Source organism: Ursus americanus, chromosome 20, assembly GCF_024610735.1.
Source record: "Ursus americanus isolate L20-20 chromosome 20, mUrsAme1.1.p, whole genome shotgun sequence".
NCBI lineage: Eukaryota > Metazoa > Chordata > Mammalia > Carnivora > Ursidae > Ursus > Ursus americanus.
In genome coordinates, this window is record NC_142146.1 from 27,085,777 (window position 1) to 27,106,770 (window position 20,994).

General features: G+C 36.3%; 1 protein-coding gene across 5 annotated transcripts in view; it reads left to right on the forward strand.

Moving 5' to 3' along the window:
- Nucleotides 1-20,994, forward strand: part of ANKRD28 (ankyrin repeat domain 28) — a 201,453-nt gene that overhangs the window by 36,082 nt on the left and 144,377 nt on the right. The window lies entirely within an intron of this gene.

Below are 20,994 nucleotides of genomic sequence, written 5' to 3' on the forward strand. Positions count from 1 at the left end.
TCTCTCTTAGGCAGTTTACGCTGATAAGTAGACAGCGTTGAAAGAAACTAGAGTTCAGTCCTAAAACTTGCATTACCTTACCATTTAAACAAACAAAAAACCATATCTATATCTATACACATACATAAATGGCTATATATCCATAGATATATAAATGGCTGCTAGAGCTTAACATATTTTTGGTAATTGAGAGCAGTACATTTCATATGGTGTTTCTTCAGGGTCCTAGGGTCTTGCTGCAGTGCTTTGTGATTGGAATTGGAGTGGTGACCTGATGGACCTCTGGGCTGCATTCTCTTTCTTAATCAGAGTTGGGTCTGTTTGTGTTGTCTTCTGTCTGTACATTCTCATGAATGTGTGTGAAGGCATAGGCATAAACACATACACTAGATGAAACCATCTGAAGTCTTAGTTTTGATGAAAGGTACTGTCAAATTATATGTATCAGGACATTGCTATTCAATGGGGTTAACTCATAATCTTAAGTGTTCTTATGTGTCTTTTTGGAATTTGCAATGTTTTTGCCTGTAATTCTGTTTGGATCCAGTGTTAATGACTATTGAAGCCTGTGTCTGTGGAATTATTTTCAAGTGATGATTAGAGATGATGAACTTTATTTTTTTTAAAGATTTTATTTATTTATTTATTTATTTGAGAGTGTGAGCAAGCGAGAGAGAGCACGAGTGGGAGGGAGAAGCAGACTCCCTGCCGAGCAGGGAGCCCAATGTGGGGCTTGATCCAGGGGCACTAGGACCATGACCTGAGCCAAAGGCAGACACCCAACTGACTGAGCCACCCAGGCGCCCTGAGATGATGAATTTTTGTTTATAAGCTGTCCGCTTTTGTGTGATACACAAATAGTGAAAGTGACAAATTTGGTGTAGGTTGACGAGAATGTGTCTTTGGTACGTTGTGTTAGTGATACAGACATGATAATAATACTGTGTATCAGATTTAATAATAGAAGCGCAGAGCTTCTGGGTCGAGGCTCCTCAGGCTTTGATTTTTACTAAATAGTTTTATAGAAAGGCAGCCTAAGTTCCTTCTAGGTTCCTAACCTAGAAAGTGGTGTAACTGAACTTAAATGTATAAGACAGTCTAAAAATCAAGCTCACATCAGGGGACTGTTTTTTTTTTTTTTTCTTTTACTTTGGTTTAGTGTATATGCACAAACATTTCAACAATATAGGAGATCCAAGAAAATGACCCATAGGAATACCAGTGTTTCATAACTGTGTGAAGAACTCTCTGGTCCTAATTCGTATGTATATATAATATAGATTCCTCTCTTTTCATGTTCATGGTCTTAGTTCATGCTGCTGTCGTATCTTATTTGGATTGATGTAGTAGTTCTCTGACCAGTATACCCTTTTCCAGTCTTGCCCCCATTTCAGTTCAGTTTTTTCTTTGTTTCTTACATTCCACATGAGTGAAATCATATGGTATTTGTCTTTCTCTGACTAATGTATTTCACTTAGCATTATACTCTCTCATCCATCCATGTTGTTGCAAGTGGCATCATTTCAATCTTTTTATGGCTGAATATTATTCCATTATGCATATATATATCACATCTTCTTTGTTCATTTGTCTATTAGTGGACACGTAGGCTGCTTCCATAGTTTGGCTATTGTAAATAATACTGCAGTAAACATAGGGGTGCATGTGTATTCCTTTGAATTAGTGTTTTTGTATTTTTGGGTCAAATACCCAGTAGTGCAATCACTAGGTCATAGGGTAGTTCTATTTTTAATTTTTTGAGGAACCTCCATACTGTTTTCCACAGTGGCTGTACCAGTTTGCATTCCCATCAGCAGTGAATGAGGGTTCCTTTTTCTCTACATCCTCACCAGCACTTGTTTCTTGTGTTTTTGATTTTAGCCATTCTGAGAGGTGTGAGGTGATATCTCATTGTGGTTTTGGTTTCCATTTCCCTGATGATGAGTGATGTTGAGTATCTCTTGATTTGTCTGTTGGCCATCTATATGTTTTCTTTCAAGTCTTCTGCTCATATTTTAATTGGATTATTTAGGGTTTTCTGGTGTGGGATTACATCAGTTCTTTATATATTTTGGACACTAACTCTTTATTGGATATGTCATTTGCAAATATCTTCTCCCATTCAGTAGGTGACTTTTTAGTTTTTTTGATTGTTTCCTTTGCTATGCAGAAGCTTTTTATTTTGATGTAGTCCCAGTAGTTTATTTTTGCTTTTGTTTCCCTTGCCTCAGGAGACATCTAAAACAATATTGCTATGGCCAATGTCAGAGAGATTACTGCCTGTGCTTTCTTCTAGGATTTTTTGGTTTCAAGTCTCACATTTAGGCCCTTAATCCATTTGAGTTTATTTTTTGTATAGGGTAAGAAAGTGGTCCAGTTTCATTCCTTTACATGTAGCTTTCCAGTTTTCTCAGCACCATTTGTTGAAGAGACTGTCTTTTTCACATTGCATATTCTTGTCTTCTTTGTTGAAGATGAATTGACCATTATAATTATGGGTTTATTTCTGGGCTTTCTGTTTTGTTCCATTGATCTATGTCTATTTCTGTGCAGTACCATACATACTGTTTTGATTACTACAGGTTTGTAGTCTGTCTTGAAGTCTGGTATTGTGACACCTCTAGCTTTGTTCTTCTTTTTCAAGATTTCTTCGACTATTTGGGGTCTTTTGTGGTTCCATACAAATTTTAGGATTATTAGTTTTAGTTCTATGAAAAATGCTGCTGGTATTTTTACCAACATTGCATTAAATCTGTAGATTGCTTTGGGTCGTATGGACATTTTAGCAGTATTTGTTCTTCCAGTCCATGAGCATGAACTATCTTTCCATTTGTTTGTGTTGCCTTAATTTTCTTTCATCATTGTTTTATAGTTTTCAGAGTATAGGTCTTTCACCTCCCTGGATAAGGATATTCCTAGGTATTTTATTGGTGCAAACGTAAATGGTTTTGTTTTCTTTCTCTTTCTGCTACTTCATCGTTAGTGTATAGAATGCAATGGATTTCTGTATATTGATTTTGTGTCCTGCAGCTTTACTGAGTTCATTGATGAGTTCTGGTAGTTTCTTGGTAAAATTTAGGGTTTTCTACATATAGTATCCTGTCATCTGCAAATGGTGAAAGTTTTACTTCTTCCTTACCAATTTGGATGCTTTTAGTTTCTTTTTGTTGTCTGATTGCTGTGGTTAGAACTTCCAGTATTACGTTGAATAGAAGTGATGAGAATGGCCATCCTTGTCTTATTCTTCATCTTAGGGGAAAAGCTCTCAGTTTTTCACCATTGAGGATGATGTTAGCTGTGAGGTTTTCTGTGTATGGCCTTTATTATGTTGAGATATGTTTCCTGTAAACCTACTTTGTTGAGAGTTTCTGTCATAAATGGATGTTTTACTTTGTCAAATGCTTTCTCTGCATCTGTTGAAATGATCATATGGTTTTTATCCTTTCTCTTGTTGATGTGATATATCACATTGATTGATTTGAGAATATTGAACCACCCTCTCATTCCAGGAATAAATCCTACTTAATTGTGGTGAATGGTTTTTTTAATGTATTGTGGGGTTCAGTTTGCTAATATTTTATTGAGGATTTTTGCATCTGTGTTCATCAGAGATATTGGCCTGTAGTTCTCTTTTTTTTTGTAGTGTCTATCTGGTTTTGGTATCAGAGTAGTGCTGTCCTCACAGAATGAGTTTGGAAGCTTTTCTTCCTCTTCTATTTTTGGAAAAGTTTGAGAAGGATAAGTATTATTGAGTCTTCTTTAAATGTTTGGTAGAATTCACCTGTGAAGCCATCTGGTCTTAGACTTTTGTTTGTTGTGAGTTTTTTCTTAGTGATTCAATTTCTTTGCTGATGATTTTCAAATTTTCTATTTCTTTTTGATTCAGTTTTGGGAAGTTATATATTTCTAGGAATTTATCCGTTTCTTACAGGTTGTCCAGTTTGTTGGCATGTAATTTTTCATAATATTATTTTATAATCCTTTATATTTCTGTGGTGTCAGTTGTTTCATTTCTGATTTTGTTTGAGTCCCTACCCCCCCCCCCTTTTTTTGATGTGTCTGGCTGATAATGGTCTATCCATTTTGTTGGTCTTTTCAGCAAACCAGCTCCTGGTTTCATTGATCTGTGAGAATGATCTTTCTTGATAGTTTATTTATTTTTTATTATTAACCTATAATGTATTATTTGTTTCGAGGGTACAGGTCTGTGATTCATCAGTCCTACACAATACACAGCGCTCACCACCACACATACCCTCCCCAGTGTTCATCACCCAGCCACCCCATCCATCCCACCCCCCCTCCCCTCCAGCAACCCTCAGTTTGTTTCCCAAGATCAAGAGTCTCCAATGGTTTATCTCCCCCTCTGGCCTCCTTCCGTCCCATCCTTTCCCCTCTTCCTCCATGATCCCCTGCCCTGCCTCTCAAATTCCACACATCAGTGAGTTCACATGACAGTTGTCTTTCTCTGATTGACTTATTTCGCTTAGCGTAATACCCTCTAGTTCTATCCATGTCACCGCAAATGGCAAGATCCTTGATGACTGCACAATATTCCATTGGATATATATGCCACATGTTCTTTATCCATTCATCTGTCGATGGACATCTGGGCTCCCCCCACAGCTCGGCCATTGTGGACATCACTACTACAAACATTGGGGTGCAGGTGCCCCCTTGGGCCACCACATCTTGATAGTTTTTTAATTAGATTTTAAAATTAGACAGTATTTTAAAATTTGAATGTAATTTTCAGACACACAGGATAAAATAAAATTCATTAGAAATCTAAATTCCCACCACCAGGAGCAAACAAATATTAATACTTTACCATATTTCCTTTGTGTCTCTTTAAAAACAGTTTTATATACACATAGTTATATGTACAGCTGGAGCCCCATTCCCTGGGTAATTGTCTTGAAAGTTTTTTTTAACACATGTTTATATATCCATAAATAATATATGCTATCATTTTTATGTTTTCTAAACTTTCAAATGGCATGTGTCTTTTGCAACACTGTTTAAACAATTTATCTGTGTTGATATATTTGTTATAATTACTATATTCCTCATGCACATAAACAGTTTCTTTCCTTAATGCTGCTGTTGGGTAGTTTACAGTTTTGAGCTATTACAAATAGTTCTGCAGTAGATGTTCTGGTATGTCTCCTTGTGTACATACCAAAGTTTCTCTGAGGTTGATGTGGAGAAGTAGACTTAACTTGGTCATAGCATATATACATGTTCACCTTTACTCTGTGATTTTTATTTTCTCCCAAGTGGTTATACCAGTTACATTGTCTCTTTACTCTCAAACTTTAAAAAAAAAATTTTTTTTTAAAGATTTTATTTATTTGAGAGAGAGTGAGTGAGCCTGAGCTGGGGGTGGGAGGTGCAAGGGGTGGTGTAGAGGGAGAAGCAGGCTCTGGGATCATAACCTGAGCTGATGGCAGACACTTAATCAGCTGAGCCACCCAAGTGCCCCTCAGACTTGTTAATAGTTGTTTCAATTTGACTTTGGTTTTTACAGTTTGATGTGTGTGAAAGTAATACCTTGTTTTAATTTGTATTTCCCAGGTTCCTAGTGTGATTGCATACATTTTCACATGTTTTGACCAATTGGAATTTTTTGTATGAATTGCCCATTTTGTTTTTTTCTTACCTCACAGTCATGTTTTTGTGTGTGTTCACTATGAATTTTATTGGTTTTGCTATATAAACATCTGGGTATATTGCTAGTGTTTTCACTTTGTTTACGGGATCTTGTTCAGGACTTTAAAATTGTGTCATAATCATACTTACAGTATTTTATGTTCTTTCCTTTCCTGTGTAAGAAACCCATCAAGGTTCTAAAAGTATTCAGTTTCTTCTTAAAATTTGCAGTTTCTTTACCCACTTAGTTTTCTGACCCACCTGGAATTTTATTTTTGTATATGGTGTGAGATTCAATTTTTTTTCCATAATTGACTTTTCCTTACTCTTTGATTTTCTATATACATTTTTTAAAATTTCACATTCCCATGAAAATTATTGAGTTTAACTAGTATTCCATTGAAATTATGGATTTAATTTGGAAAATTGACATTGTACAATACTGAGTCTGGAAAAAAGTGGATGATTCTTATGCAGCAGCTACTCAGACCTATGCCTGTTGTCTGCCCATGCATTTTCCCACAGTTGCCATCAAACAATAATAGCTCTTCCTTCTGTTCATTAAATCTTGTATGAGTGTTCCTCATTGGCAGATGCTAGCCTTGAATCGTTTAGGGGAAAGGGAGTCTGGGAAGGGTAGTTCCAGACTTCTGCCCCATGATGCAGAATAGACTATGGAAGGGGGTGGGTATTGATGATGCAGATTTTGCAGTACACAAGCCAAGGAGGCATAAACAAATATGTTCTTATTTCCCTCCCTCTTTTACATACAAGGGGGCTTGATTGTTGTGTACTTTACCCCCCAACTGATTTGTTTTGGAGATCTTTTTCAATGGGATGTACGTTTACAATTTTGCTAGCTTTTGTCAGCTGCCCCCTGCTGAGGTGTATCAGTTTATATTTCCATCCATAGTGTGTCACTTTCTATTGTTTTGTATCCTGGCTAACTGCATCCTGTTCTCCTATTAAAAATATTGTTTTACCTTCATTTGGTAAACTCCTTTTTGTTTAAAAACTGTGACGTCTTCCTGGCAGAAGTAATAATCTGACAGTATGCATGCACGTGCACATACTCAGTTCATCTTACTCTACTATATTAGGATAGTTGTGCTTTCTCTGTGATTATATGACATATTTCATTAATTATAAACATTTTCTCTGTGCCCCTTTATAGGCATGGGCTTTTTTCAGTTGTGATTGTGTATCCTTCTATCATAAACACATTGGGTATGTGTTTGTCTCCTTTACTAAACTGTAATCCTGTAGAACAATGCTGTGCTATTTCTTTGTTGGCAGCACCTAGCACATAGTAACAACTCAGTAACTGTTGGAATGAATAATACATAATTCTAAAGAGAGAATATATGCAGTTTTATGACCTTTCTGAATTTAGCACAGTGTTTTATGCTAGATGCTTTTACATATATGAACATGACTCATTAAAACCATCATTTAGTCTTTTTGCTGTTGAGTTGTATGAATACTTTATATATATTCTGGATACTAGACTCTTATCAGATTCGTAATTTGCAAATAGTTTTTAATTTTGGGGGGGCATTTTCCTACTTTTTAAAATAGTGTTCTTTAAAGCACAAAAATTTTAATTTTGGTAAAGTCCAATTTGTCAATTTTGGGTTGTTGCCTATGCTTTTGGTGTCATATCTAAGAAACCTTGCCAAATCCAATGTGATGAAATTTACTCTATAATTTTGTCTAAGTGCGCGTGGAATATTCTCCAGAATAGATCACATACTGGGTCACAGATCAGCCCTCAACAAATACAAAAAGATTGAAATCATATACCATGCATATTTTCAGACCACAATGCTATGAAACTTGAAGTCAACCACTAGAAAAAGTTTGGAAAGACTACAAATACATGGAGGTTACAGAACATTCTACAAAAAGAATGAATGGGTTAACCGGGAAATTAAAGAAGAAATTTAAAAAGTACATGGAAGCAATGAAAATGAAAACACGACAGTCCAAAACCTTTGGGATGCAGTCCTAGGAGGGAGGTATATTGCAATACAGGTCTACCTCAAGATGCAAGAAAAGTTTCAAATACACAGCCTAACCTTAGACCTAAAGGAGCTAGAAAAGGAATAGCAAATAAAGCCTAAAGCCAGCAGAAGGGAAGTAATAAAGACTAAAGCAGAAATAAATGATATAGAAACAAACAAAACAGTAGAACAGATCAATGAAGCAAGAAACATTACAGAAATACAATCTAAGAGAATATTATGAAAAATTATATGCTAATAAACTGGGCAGTCTGGAGGAAATGGGCAGATTCCTAGAAACATACAAACTACCAAAACTGAAACAGAGGAAGAAATAGAAAATTTGAACAGACCCATAACCAGCAAAGAAATTGAATCAAAAATCTCCCAACAAACCAAAGTCCAGGGCCAGGTGGCTTACCAGGGGAATTTTACCAGACATTTAAAGAAGATGTAATACTTATTCTTCTCAAACTGTTCCAAAAGCTAGAAATGGAAGGAAAACTTCCATACTCCCACGAGGCCAACATTACCTTGATTCCAAAACCAGACAAACCAGAAACAGTCATTTCTATATGGCAGACCCCACTAAAAGGGAGAATTACAGGCCAATATCCCTGATGAACATGGATGCAAAAAATTCTCGACAAGATAGTAGCAAATTGAATTCAACAGTACATTAAAAGAATTATTCACCACAATCAAATGGGATTTATTTCTGGGCTGCAGGGCTGGTTCAATATTTGCAAATTAATCAACATGATACACCACATTGACAAAAGAAAAGCTAAGAAGCATATGATCCTCTCAATAGATGCAGAAAAAATATTTGACAAAATGCAGCATCCATTCTTGATAAAAACCCTCAACAAACTAGAGATAGATGGAACGTACCTCAACATTGTAAAGTCCATATATGAAAGACCCACAGCTAATATCCTCAATGGGGAAAAACAGAGCCTTTCCCCTATGATCAGGAACGAGATAGTGATGTCCATTTTCACCATTACTATTTAATACAGTATTGGAAGTCTTAGCCTCAGCAATCAGACAACAAAAAGAAATAAACAACATCCAAATCAGCAAGGAAGAAGTAAAACTTCCACTGTTTGCAGATGACATGATGCCCTGTAGAAGACCTGAAAGACTCCACCAAAAAATTGCTAGAACTAATAACATGAATTCAGCAAAGTTGCAGGATGTAAAATCAATGTACAGAAATCTGTTGCATTTCTATACACCAGTAACAAAGCAGCAGAAAAATCAGGGAATCAATCCTATTTGCAATTTCACCAAAACCCATAAGATACCAAGGAATAAGCCTAACCAAAGAGGTAAAAGATCTGTACCCTGAAAATACAGAACACTTATGAAAGAAATTGAAGAGGACCCAGAGAAATGAAAAAAAAAACATCCCATGCTCATGGATTGGAAGAACAAACATGGTTAAGATGTCTCTACTGCCAGAAGCAATCTACACATTTAATGGAATGGCTATTCAAATACCACCAGCATTTGTCACAGAGCTAGAACAATCCTAAAATTTGTGTAGAACCACAAAAGATCCCAAGTATCCAAAGCAATCCTGAAAAAGAAAAGCAAAACTGGAGGTGTCACAATTCCAGATTTCAAGTTATATTACAAAGCTATAGTCATCAAGACAGTGTGGTGCTGGCACAAAAATAGACACATAGATCAATGAAACAGAATGGAAAGCCCAGAAATCGACCCACAGCTCTGTGGTCAACTAATCTTTGATGCAGCAGGAAGGAATACTCAATGGATAAAAGGCAGTCTCCTCAACAAATGGTTGCTGGACAGCAACATGCAGAAGAATGAAACCGGACCACTTTCTTATACCATACACAAAAATAAATTCAAAATGGAAGAAAGACCTAAATGTGAAATAGGAAACCATCAGAATCCTAGAGGAGAACAAAGGCAGCAACCTCTTTGACCTTGGCTGTAGCAGCCTCTTACTAGACATGTCACCGGAGGCAAGGAAAACAAAGGCAAAAATGAACTATTGGGACTTCATCAAGATAAAAAGCTTCTGCACAGCGAAGGAAACAGTCAACAAAACTAAAAGGCAGCCTACGGATTTGCAAATGACATATCTGATAAAGGGTTAGTATCCAAAATCTATAAAGAACTTATCAAACTCAACACCCAGAAAACAATCCAGTTAAGAAATGGGGGAGAAGACATGAAAAGACACTTTTCCAAAGAAGATATTCAGATGGCTAACAGATACATGAAAAGATGCTCAACATCACTCATCAGCAGGGAAATGCAAATCAAAACCACAGTGAGATACCAGTTCCCATGAGTCACAGTGGCTACAATTAATACAAGACACAACAGGTGTTGGTGAGGATGCAGAGAAAGGAACTCTCTTGCACTGTTGATGGGAATGCAAACTGGTGCAGCCGCACTGGAGAACAGTATGGAGGTTCTTAAAAAATTGAAAATAGAACTACCCTATGATCCAGCAATTGTACTCCTAGGTATTTACCCAAAGGATTAAAAACAAACAAACAAACAAACAAACAAAAAACAGATTCAAAGGGGTACATGCACCCTGATGTTTATAGTAGCATTATCAACAATAGCCAAACTATAAAGAGAGATGAATGGATAAAGAAGTGTTTACACACACACACACACACACACACACACACACACACACGAATATTACTCAGCCATCAAAGAGAATGAAATCTTGCCATTTGAAGTGATGTGGATGGAGCTAGAGTGTATTATTGCTGAGTGAAATAAGCCGGAGAAAGACAAATACTATATGATCTCACTCATGTGGAATTTAGAAAGCAGATGAACATATGGAGAGGGGAGAATACAATAAAATGAGAGAGAGGGAAACAAACCATAAGAGACTCTTAATGATAGGGAACAAACGGAAGGTTGATGGTGGGTTGTGGGTGGGAAATGGGCTAGATGGGTGATGGTTATTCAGGAGGGCATTTGTAATGAGTACTGAGTGTTGTATGTAAGTGATGAATCACTGAATTCTACCCTTAAAACCCGAATATTGCCCTGTATGTTAACTAACTAGAATTTAAATAAATAAAAATTTTTTAAAAATGAAATTTTTTCTCAGTTTTACAGCGTTAGCTCTTACATTTAGGTCTTTGATCTTTTTTGAATGTCATGAGGTGAGGTTCCAGTTTCATTCTTTTGCAAGTAGATATCCAGTTGTCCTAGCACTGAGTTTTGAAGAAACTATTCTTTCCCATTGAGTAGTCTTAGCACCCTTATCCAAACTAATTGACCACAGATGTATGGGTTTATTTTCAGACTCTGAATTATAGTCTGTTGACCTATGTATCTATCTGTCCTTATGTTAGTACCACACTGTTTTGATTACTGTAGCTTTGTAATAAGATTTGAAACTATGAAGTGTGGGGACACCTGGGTGGCTCAGTCATTAAGCATCTGCCGTCGGCTCAGGGCGTGATCCCAGCATTCTGGGATCGAGTCCCACATCAGGCTCCTCCACTGGGAGCTTGCTACTTCCTCTCCCACTCCCCCTGCTTGTGTTCCCTCTCTCGCTGGCTGTCTCTCTCTCTGTCAAATAAATAAATAAATAAAATCTTAAAAAAAAAAAAGAAAAGAAACTATGAAGTGTGAGTTTTCTGTGTTCCTGTTTAACAGGAATGTTTGCACTATTTTGGGTCCCTTTTATTTCCATATGAATTTTAAGATCAACTTTTCCATTTCTGCCCCCAAAAAAGGCTGTTGTGATTTTGATGGTAATGGCATTGAATCTGTAGATCACTTTGGGGAATATTTCCATCTTAACAATATTAAGTCTTCCAATCCATAAACACAGGAAGAATTCCCATTTAAGATTTCTTTATTCTTTCAGCACTGTTTTATAGTTTTCTATGTATAAATCTTGCATGCACCTCCTTGGTTAAATTTATTCCAAAGTATTTTATTCTTTTTGATGCTATTGTAAGTGGAATTATGTTTTTTAATTTTGGATTGTTAATTGCTAGTGTATGGAAAGAACTGATTTTGTGAGTTGATCTTATATTCTGTAACTTTGCTGAATTTGTTCATCAGTTTTGACAGGCCTTTTTTTTTTTTTTTAGATTCTTTAGGATTTTCTATATATAAGATCATATCAAGTAAGAGATAGTTTTACTTCTTCCTTTTTAATTTGGATGCCTTTTATTACTTTTTCTTGCCTTCCAGAACACTGTTAAATGTAAGTGGCAAAAGTGGGTGTCCCTTGTCTTTTTCCTGATCTTAGGAGGAAAGCTTTGAGTCTTTCAGCATTAACTATGATGTTAGCTGTGGGTTTTTTGTAAGCACCCTTTATTATGTCAGGGAAGCTCCCTTTTAGTTTGTTGAGTGATTTTACCATGAAAGCATGTTGGGAGTCCAAGATGGTGGAGAAGTAGGAGACCTTAGTTTCGTCTGGTCCCAGGAATTCAGCTAGATAGCTATCAAATCATTCTGAACACCTGTGAACTCAACAGGATAGCTAAGAAGAGAATAGCTGCAACTCTACAAATAGAAAAGCAGCCACTTTCTGCAAGAATGACTCGATGGAAAAACTCACCTCAAGAAAGAGAACAATAGGCAGTACTGACTGCCAGGGACCTAATTAGTATGGACATAAGTAAGATGTTGAAACTAGAGTTCAGAATAACAATTATAAAGATACTAGCTGGGCATGAAAAAAGCATAGAAGACACTAGAGAATCCCTTTGTGGAAAAATAAAAGGACTAAAATCTAACCAAGTCAAAATCAAAAAGGCTATTAATGAGATGCAATCAAAACTGGGGGCTCTAACTGCTAGGATAAATGAGGCAGAAGAGAGAATTAGTGATATAGAAGACCAAATGATGGAGAATAAGGAAGCTGAGAAAAAGAGATAAACAACTACTGGATCACAAGGGGAGAATTCGAGAGATAAGTGATACCATAAAGCAGAACAATATTAGAATAATTGGGATTCCAGAAGAGGAAAGAGAGAGAGGGGTGGAAGGTATATTGGAGTAAATTATAGTGGAGAACTTTACTAATCTGGGGAAAGAAACAGTCATCGAAATCTAGGAGGCCAAAGAACCCCCCCCCCCAAAATTAAAAAAAAAGGGGGGGGGGAAACACCCCAGCATATATAATACTGAAACCTGCAAATCTCAGAGACAAAGAGAAAATCCTGAAAGAAGCTTGGGACAAGAGGTGTCTAACATTACTACAAGGGTAGAAACATTAGATTGGCAGGAGACCTATCCACAGAGACCTGGCAGGCTGGAAAGGACTGGCATGATATATTCAGGGTGCTAAATGAGAAAAATACGCAGTCAAGAACACTTTATCCAGCTCGGATGTCATTCAGAATAGAAGGAGTGATAAAGAGCTTCCAGGACAAACAGAAACTAAAATAATTTGTTATAACCAAATCAACACTATGGGAAATACTGACAGGGGTCTTCTAAGCAAAGAGAGAGCCCAAAAGTAATGTAGACCAGGAAGGAACAGAGACAATACACAGTAACTTTACAGGCAGTACAATGGGACTAAATTTATATCTTTCAGTAGTTACTCTGAATGTAAATGGGCTAAATGCCCCAATCAAAAGACACAGGGTTATCAGATTGGATAAAAAAGCAAAGTCCATTGATATGCTATCTGCAAGAGGCTCATTTTAGACCCAAAGACACCTCCAGATTGAAAGTGAGGGGGTGGGTAACCATTTATCATGCTAATGGATATCAAAAGAAAGCTGGGGTGGCAATCCTTATATCAGACAAATTAGATTTTAAACCAAAGACTAATAAGAGATAAGGGAAGGACACTCTATCATAATGTAAAGGGTCTATCCAACAAGAAGGTCTAGCAATTATAAATATTTATGCTCCTAACATGGGAGCAGCCAGTTATATAAGCCAGTTAATAACAAAATCAAAGAAACACATCAACAATAATATAATAATAGTAGGGGACTTAATACCCTCCTCACTGCAATGGACAGATCATCTAAGCAGAAGAGCAGCAAGGAAACAAGGGCTTTGAATGACACACTGGACCAGATGGACTTCACAGATATATTCAGAACATTCCATCCTAAAGCAACAGAATACACTTTTTTCTCTAGTGCATCTGGAACATTCTTCAGAATAGATCACATCCTGGGTCACAAATCAGGTCTCAGTACCAAAAGATTGGGATCATTCCCTGCATATTTTTATTTTTTTTTTAAGATTTTATTTATTTATTTATTTATTTATTTATTTATTTATTTATTTATTTATTTGACAGAGATAGAGACAGCCAGCGAGAGAGGGAACACAAGCAGGGGGAGTGGGAGAGGAAGAAGCAGGCTCACAGCAGAGGAGCCTGACGTGGGGCTCGATCCCATAACGCCGGGATCACACCCTGAGCCAAAGGCAGACGCTTAACCGCTGTGCCACCCAGGCGCCCCTCCCTGCATATTTTTAGACCACAATGCTTTGAAACTTGAACTCAATCACAAGAGGAAATTTGGAAAGACCTCAATAGAGGCTAAAGAGCATCCTACCGAAGAATGAATGGGTCAACCAGGAAATTAAAGAATTAAAAAAACTCATGGAAACAAATGAAAATGAAAACACAACTGTTCAAAATCTTTGGGTTGCAGCAAAAGCGGTCCTAAGAGGGAAGTATATAGCAGTACAGGCCTTTCTCAAGAAACAGAAAAGGTCTCAAATACACAGCCTAACCCTACACCTAAAGGAGCTGGAGAAAAAACAGCACATAAAGCCTAAACCCAGCAGGAGTAGAGAAATAATAAAGATTAGAGCAGAAATCAATGAAATAAGAAACCAAAAGAACAGTAGAACAGATCAGCAAAACTAGGAGCTGGTTCTTCGAAAGAGTAAGATTGATAAACCCCTGGCCAGACTTATCCAAAGGAAAGAGAAAGGACCCAAATAAATAAATCATGAATGAAAGAGGAGAGATCACAACCAACACTGAAGAAATACAATTATAAGAACGTATTATGAGGGGTGCCTGGGTGGCTCAGTCATTAAGCGTCTGCCTTTGGCTCAGGGCGTGATCCCAGAGTTCTGGGATCAAGCCCCGCGTCAGGCTCCTCCGCTGGGAGCCTGCTTCTCCCTCTCCCACCCCTGCTTGTGTTCCCTCTCTCGCTGGCTGTCTGTCTCTCTCTCTCTCTCTGTTAAATAAATAAATAAATAAAGTCTTAAAAAAAAAAAAAAAGAACGTATTATGAACTTCTATATGCCAGCAAATTAGGCAATCTGGAAGAAATAGATGCACTCCTAGAAACGTGTAAACTACCAAAACTGAACCAGGAAGAAATAGAAAACCTGAACAACCCCATAACCAGCAAGGAAGTTGAAGCAGTAATCAAAAATTTCCCAACAAACAAGAGCCCAAGGCCAGATGGCTTCCCAGGGGAATTCTACCAATTATGTAAAGAAGAAATATTATCTGTTCTTCTGAAGCTGTTTCAAAAAATAGAAATGGAAGGAAAACTTCCAAACTCTATGAGATCAGCATTTCCTTGATTCCAAAACTGGACAAAGACCCCCACCAAAAAGGAGGATTACAGAGCAATATCCCTGATGAACATGGATGTAAAAATTCTCACCAAAATACTAGCCAGTAGGATCCAGCAGTACACTAAAAGGATTATTCACCATGACCAAGTAGGATTTATTCCTGGGCTGTAAGTTTGGTTCAACATCCATAAATCAATCAGTGTGATACACTACATAAATAAAAGAAAGGATAAGAACCATATGATCCAGAATTCAGGAAAGTGCTATACTTATTTTACAGTTTTCTTATAGAGATCTGAACCTGTAAAAGGGAGACACATAAGATGAGGTCTGAGAGGGCCCCAAACTCAAAAGTTTCTTTGTCCTCAGGACATGTCACCCTCCTAGCATGTTGATGCTCAACTGAACTTCAGTGTCAAGACTTTTTATCAAGGATTTAATTTATAGGTATGATAGGTTGAATCATTGGTTATATGATTAAATTCAATCTTTAGCCCTGTTCCTCTCCCTAGGGGTCAGATGGTCAGGTTAATAGAACATGGCTTACAGCCTCAACCCTCTTATCACATGATTGTTCTTTCCAGCATGGCCAACCTCAATCTGTAACAATCTAGGGGACTACCATGAGTTGCCTCATTAGCATTAACCCAGATATGGTCCTAGGGGCTCACTGTGAATAACTAAGACATTTGTATCACTCAGGAAATTGGTAGGTTTTAGAAGCTCTCAGGTATCCAGTACAAAGACAAGACAAAGTTTTTATTAACACTTTACATATATTGCTTTGTTCATGTGCAAATATATCAACTAAAAGGTAAATTTGTCTTCCTCCTCCCCCTTTCTTTTCCAACCTTTACATGATTTAATACTCAAAACCAATAGAGCTATACTTGAGAAATCTTTCTCCCACTTGGAGTCCGATGAGTAAAAACTTGTGCAACCCACTCCAAATGAATAACCATGTTTTCCTCTGTACCTTTCCTGTTTCTATGTGCAAATAAAAGCAAATATATATTTTTCTCTATATACAGTCTGCACTGTATAGACTCCAAGGTAAGAGTCTAAAGGTAACCTGCTTTTTTCATTTAAAAATATGGAAATACATAATCCGGGATCTGTCTGTAGAATATGCATTCACAGTTTGGTTAGATATTGACAAATTGCTCTCCCACAGAGATTATATTAATATATTATTTCAGTCTAGAACCCAAATAGTTTCAGACTTCTTGATCTTTGCCAGTTTGAGAGATGAACAGTGGTTTATACATGTAGTTTTAATACGAATTTCTCTTACAAAGTTGAGCATCTGTATATGTTTACACATTTTTGCTTCCTTTTCTATGAATTGGTTGTTTCTATTCTTTGCCTATTTTTTAGTGGAATGGTTATTTCTTTTTCTTATGTTTATCATTTGTTTTACTTTGTGGTTATATCTTTTTCAGTGTAGAAATTTAATGTTTTTAAATAGTTAGATTTATGAATTTTGTATGGCTTTCTAAATTTTTGTGTCTTCCCTATTAGATTATTTTAATAAAACTGTTGTGTGGCTTTTTCTAGTACTTTTATACTTTTTCTCTGTGTTTATTAAGGTGTAATTTAGCAGGGTGCCTGGGTGGCTCGGTCGGTTAAGCATCTGCCTTCATCTTAGGTCATGATCCCATGGTCCTGGGCTCAAGCAGGGAGTCTTGCTTGTCCCTTGTCCTCTGCCACTCTCCCCAGCTCGTTGCTTTAGGTGCATGTGCACTCTCTCAAATAAATGAATTAAAATCTTAAAGCTCGCACACGCTCTGTCTCTCAAATAAAATTTTAAAAAGTGTAATTTTGCTATAATAAAATTTATCCTTTTTGGTGTACAGTTTTGTGATATCTTACAAATGCATTTAATGACTACCAGAATCCAGATATAAAACACTTCCATTATCCCTAAAAATTGATTTGTGCCCTTTTGTATTCATCCCCTCCTGAGGTTCCCGGGTCCTGGCAACCACTTATCTCTTCTCTGTCCTTAAGGTTTTGCCTTTTGGAGAGGGTCGTAAGAAATTGAATCATTGAGCATACAGCGTTTCACTTAGCATAATGCATGTAAGATTTACCCATGTTGTAGGTGTGTTTAAGTCATTGATTGCTTCTTTTTTTAATTACTGAATCATTTTCTAGTATATGAATTTACCACAGCTTATTTATCCATTCTCTAGTTGAGGAATGTTTGGGTTATTTCCAAGTTTTGGAGGTTATGAATAAAGCCAATATAAATGTTCATGTACAAGATTTTTTCTGAGCATAAATTTTTATTTTACTGGATTCATACCTAGGAATAGAATTGTTGAATTATGTTAACTATATGTATGATTATAAGCAGCTGCCAAATCGTCTTCCAAACTGGCTGTACTATTTTGCATTCCCACCAGTAATGTATGAGAATTGTAATTGCTCTGCATTCTCTCCAGCATTCAGTATTGTCATTTCTTTTAAAAGTCATTCTACTAGGTGTGTAATAGGATCTCATTGTGCTTTAATTTGCATTTTCTTAGTGATTAATGTCTGTGTATTGTCTTTTGTGAAGTGTCAAACTGTTTACATCTTTTGCCCATTTTAAAAATTGGGCTTTTCTGTTACTATGTTATATGAGTTCTTTATTTTGAATATAAATCCTTTGTTATACATCTGATTTGTGAGGATTTTCTCATTCTGTGGCTTGTAAATTTCATTCTTTTAATGATCTTTTTCAAAGAGCAGAAATTCTTTATTTTGATGAATTTTAATAAATCAATATTTATATCGCTGGATTGTACTTTTGATATTGTCTTTAAGACATCTTTGCCTATTCCAAGCCACAAAGATTTCATCCTGTGTCTTTTTCCTAGAAATTTTATAGTTTCAGATTGTATGTTTATATCTGTGACCCATTTTCAGTCATTTATTGTGTTCGATATTAGCTGGAGGTGTGTTTTTTTTTTCCCTTGCCAGTGGCTTCTCCAGTTGTTCCAGACCATTTTTTGGGGAAGATTATTTTTTCTCTGTTGACTTGCTTTTGTGCCTTAGTCAAAAATCACTTGACCATATATGTGTGCATCTATTTCTGGACTCTTCTGTTCCATTTCATCAGATTCTGTGTCTCTCTTGCAGTATCACACTGTCTTGATTATTGTAGCTTTCTAGGAGTATGACTCCTCCAACTTTATTCTTCTTTTTAAATACTGCTTTGGTCTTCTATATAAATTTTGCCTTTCCACATAAATTTTTGAGTCAGTTTATTAATTTCTATAAATACCAAAGGTTCTTTGGGATTGCATTGAATCTGTAGTTTTAATGTGGAAAAATTGACATCTTAACAGTATTGAATCTTTCAATCCATGAACGTGGTATCTTTCTTCATTTATTTAGGTCTTTGATTTCCTTCAGCATTGTTTTAGTTTTTAGCATACAGATTCTGCATATATTTTGTTAAATTTATGCCTTAGGTTTTGGGGTGCTGCTACAAATGCTATGGTTTTTTGGGTTTTTTTTAAGATTTTTATTTATTTATTTGACAAAGAGAGACAGCGAGAGAGGGAACACAAGCAGGGGGAGTGGGAGTGGGAGAAGCAGGCTTCCTGTGGAGCAGGGAGCCCGATGCGGGGCTCGATCCCAGGACCCTGGGATCACGACCCAAGCTGAAGGCAGACTCTTAATGACTGAGCTGCCCAGGCGCCCCTAAATGCCATGCTTTTAAATTCTTTGAGTTCATTGCTAGTATGTGCAAATATAATTGTATTCCACGACTTTGCTAAACCTTACTAGATATGAAAATGTTTTCAGAGATTCCATGGCATTTTCCACATAGATAATCGTGTTGTGTGCTAACATAGGCAGTTTTCTTTCTTTCTAAATTCTATGCCTTTTATTTCTTCTTGTAGCCCTATTGCAGTGGCTAGGACTTCCAATATGATATTGAATATCAGACTTGGTGAGAGCAGACATCCCTGCCTTGTTTCGCCTTAGGGAGAAATCAGTCAGTGGTTTCTGAGTACTTTTATAGTTCTTTTAACACAAACATTTCAGTATAGTGATCACTTAGCAAAGGAATCCTAAGAATTTATTTTCCAGATGGCTTCCAGTTTTCCTGATATCATTCCTTGACTAGTGCACCATGTCTGTGCCCCCCACACATGAACTTCCCTCAAAGAACTTAATGCATTGCTTTGCTGTTTACTTTTTACTTATCTTTCTCTCTTAATAGAAGATGAGCATTTGGGGGGAAATGAGAACTGGTGCCTGCCCTCAAGGAACTAATGTTGTGAATAATTGGTGTTAGGTTGGACTATGTGAAATTGCCAGTATTAATTTTTTCTGTCGAATTATCAATGTGAGAAATGTTCGTGCATGAGAAATTGTTCATCACTGTTGTGTGCTTATAAGCATGGAGCCTGGAAATACTGATGTAAATGGGATACAACCACTGCCATTGAAGGAGATACTCTCTCTGTGGAAGACAGGGTCTTTACAACATTCAGATGTGTTTAATTCTGTGGTGGGTCTGTCAATATATGCACAAATTTAATCTCAGTTGGAATCTACTTGTAATCTTAGCTTACCAAGATTACTTGTAATCTTACTTCTTACCAAGAAGTATGCTTCTTGGTATCTTGGACTATAAGACATTCGGCAGTGATTACTGTAACTTACTAAGAAGTTTGACATGCTTTTATATGTGATAATTTTATGTGAAAATACATTCTGTACATTGTTCATTTTGATGTGACATTTTTTCAGTCACTTGGTGTCTTGTAGATTTCGTTTTGAAATAACTTGATATTTTAAAAGAAGAAAGACATTAAGGAAATCATAATACAAAAAAATTCTTGCATTTCCTACTCCAATTTTTTGTGTAATTTTTTATTGTAAATTATATGTGGAAGGAAACTAATATTTTTGTATTATATATATTTGTGTAATACTTAGGCTCTCAAGCTGGTCTTTCACTACTCTATATTGCAAGTCTGGGAAAAGGAATCTGTGAGGGACTTTGTGTAAGCTTCATGAAGTCAGAAACTGTTTCTCTTGTTCACTGTTATATTCCTTGCACTTAGCACATAAATAGTTATTAACAAATAATTATTAAATAAGTATTTGTGGTGGGGGGAGGCTAAACTAGCTGGATTTGCTTACAGTTAGAAAATGTAATTTTTTCATGAAATGTTGATTTTAGTACAGAGGAAAGTTATTGTAATCACATGTTTGAGAAGCATCAAGAAGTTGGCAGTTTTTGAGGCAATTAAATTGTATTGGTAAATATATAGTAACAAGACTATTTTTAATCAGTTATTCACGAATTTGATTATGGTATTGTTTTGGGCTTGACTGTTAACAAGATTAAAATACAACATTAAAACCTTTAAAGCACCAGTTTTTTCATTTGAAATTCTTGTTTAAAATACATGACTCAGAGAAAACTACCTTTGTGTTAGTTGTAGATAGAAGTGTCTTTCTTTGTATTTACTGCCACCAAATGGCCAATTAATAATATTACTATGTCTGTTACGTTAATACTGTAAAAGACATACTAAACATAAGGCCCCTTTACTATTGTTCTGACAAGGTTAATTCATAGTTTTGACAAGAGAAGAAAAAAACAAATTCTAATTCATTTAGAACTCTTCTACCAGAGTATATAGGCTGGTTTCTATCTTCTTTAACTTATCAAAAGACATTAGAACATAGTGGAAATCACTATGACAAAGATGATTAAAAACTGATAACTCAGACCTAATAAGAAATGTATTTGACAATATACTTTTATATAGGGAATTTAATTCTGACA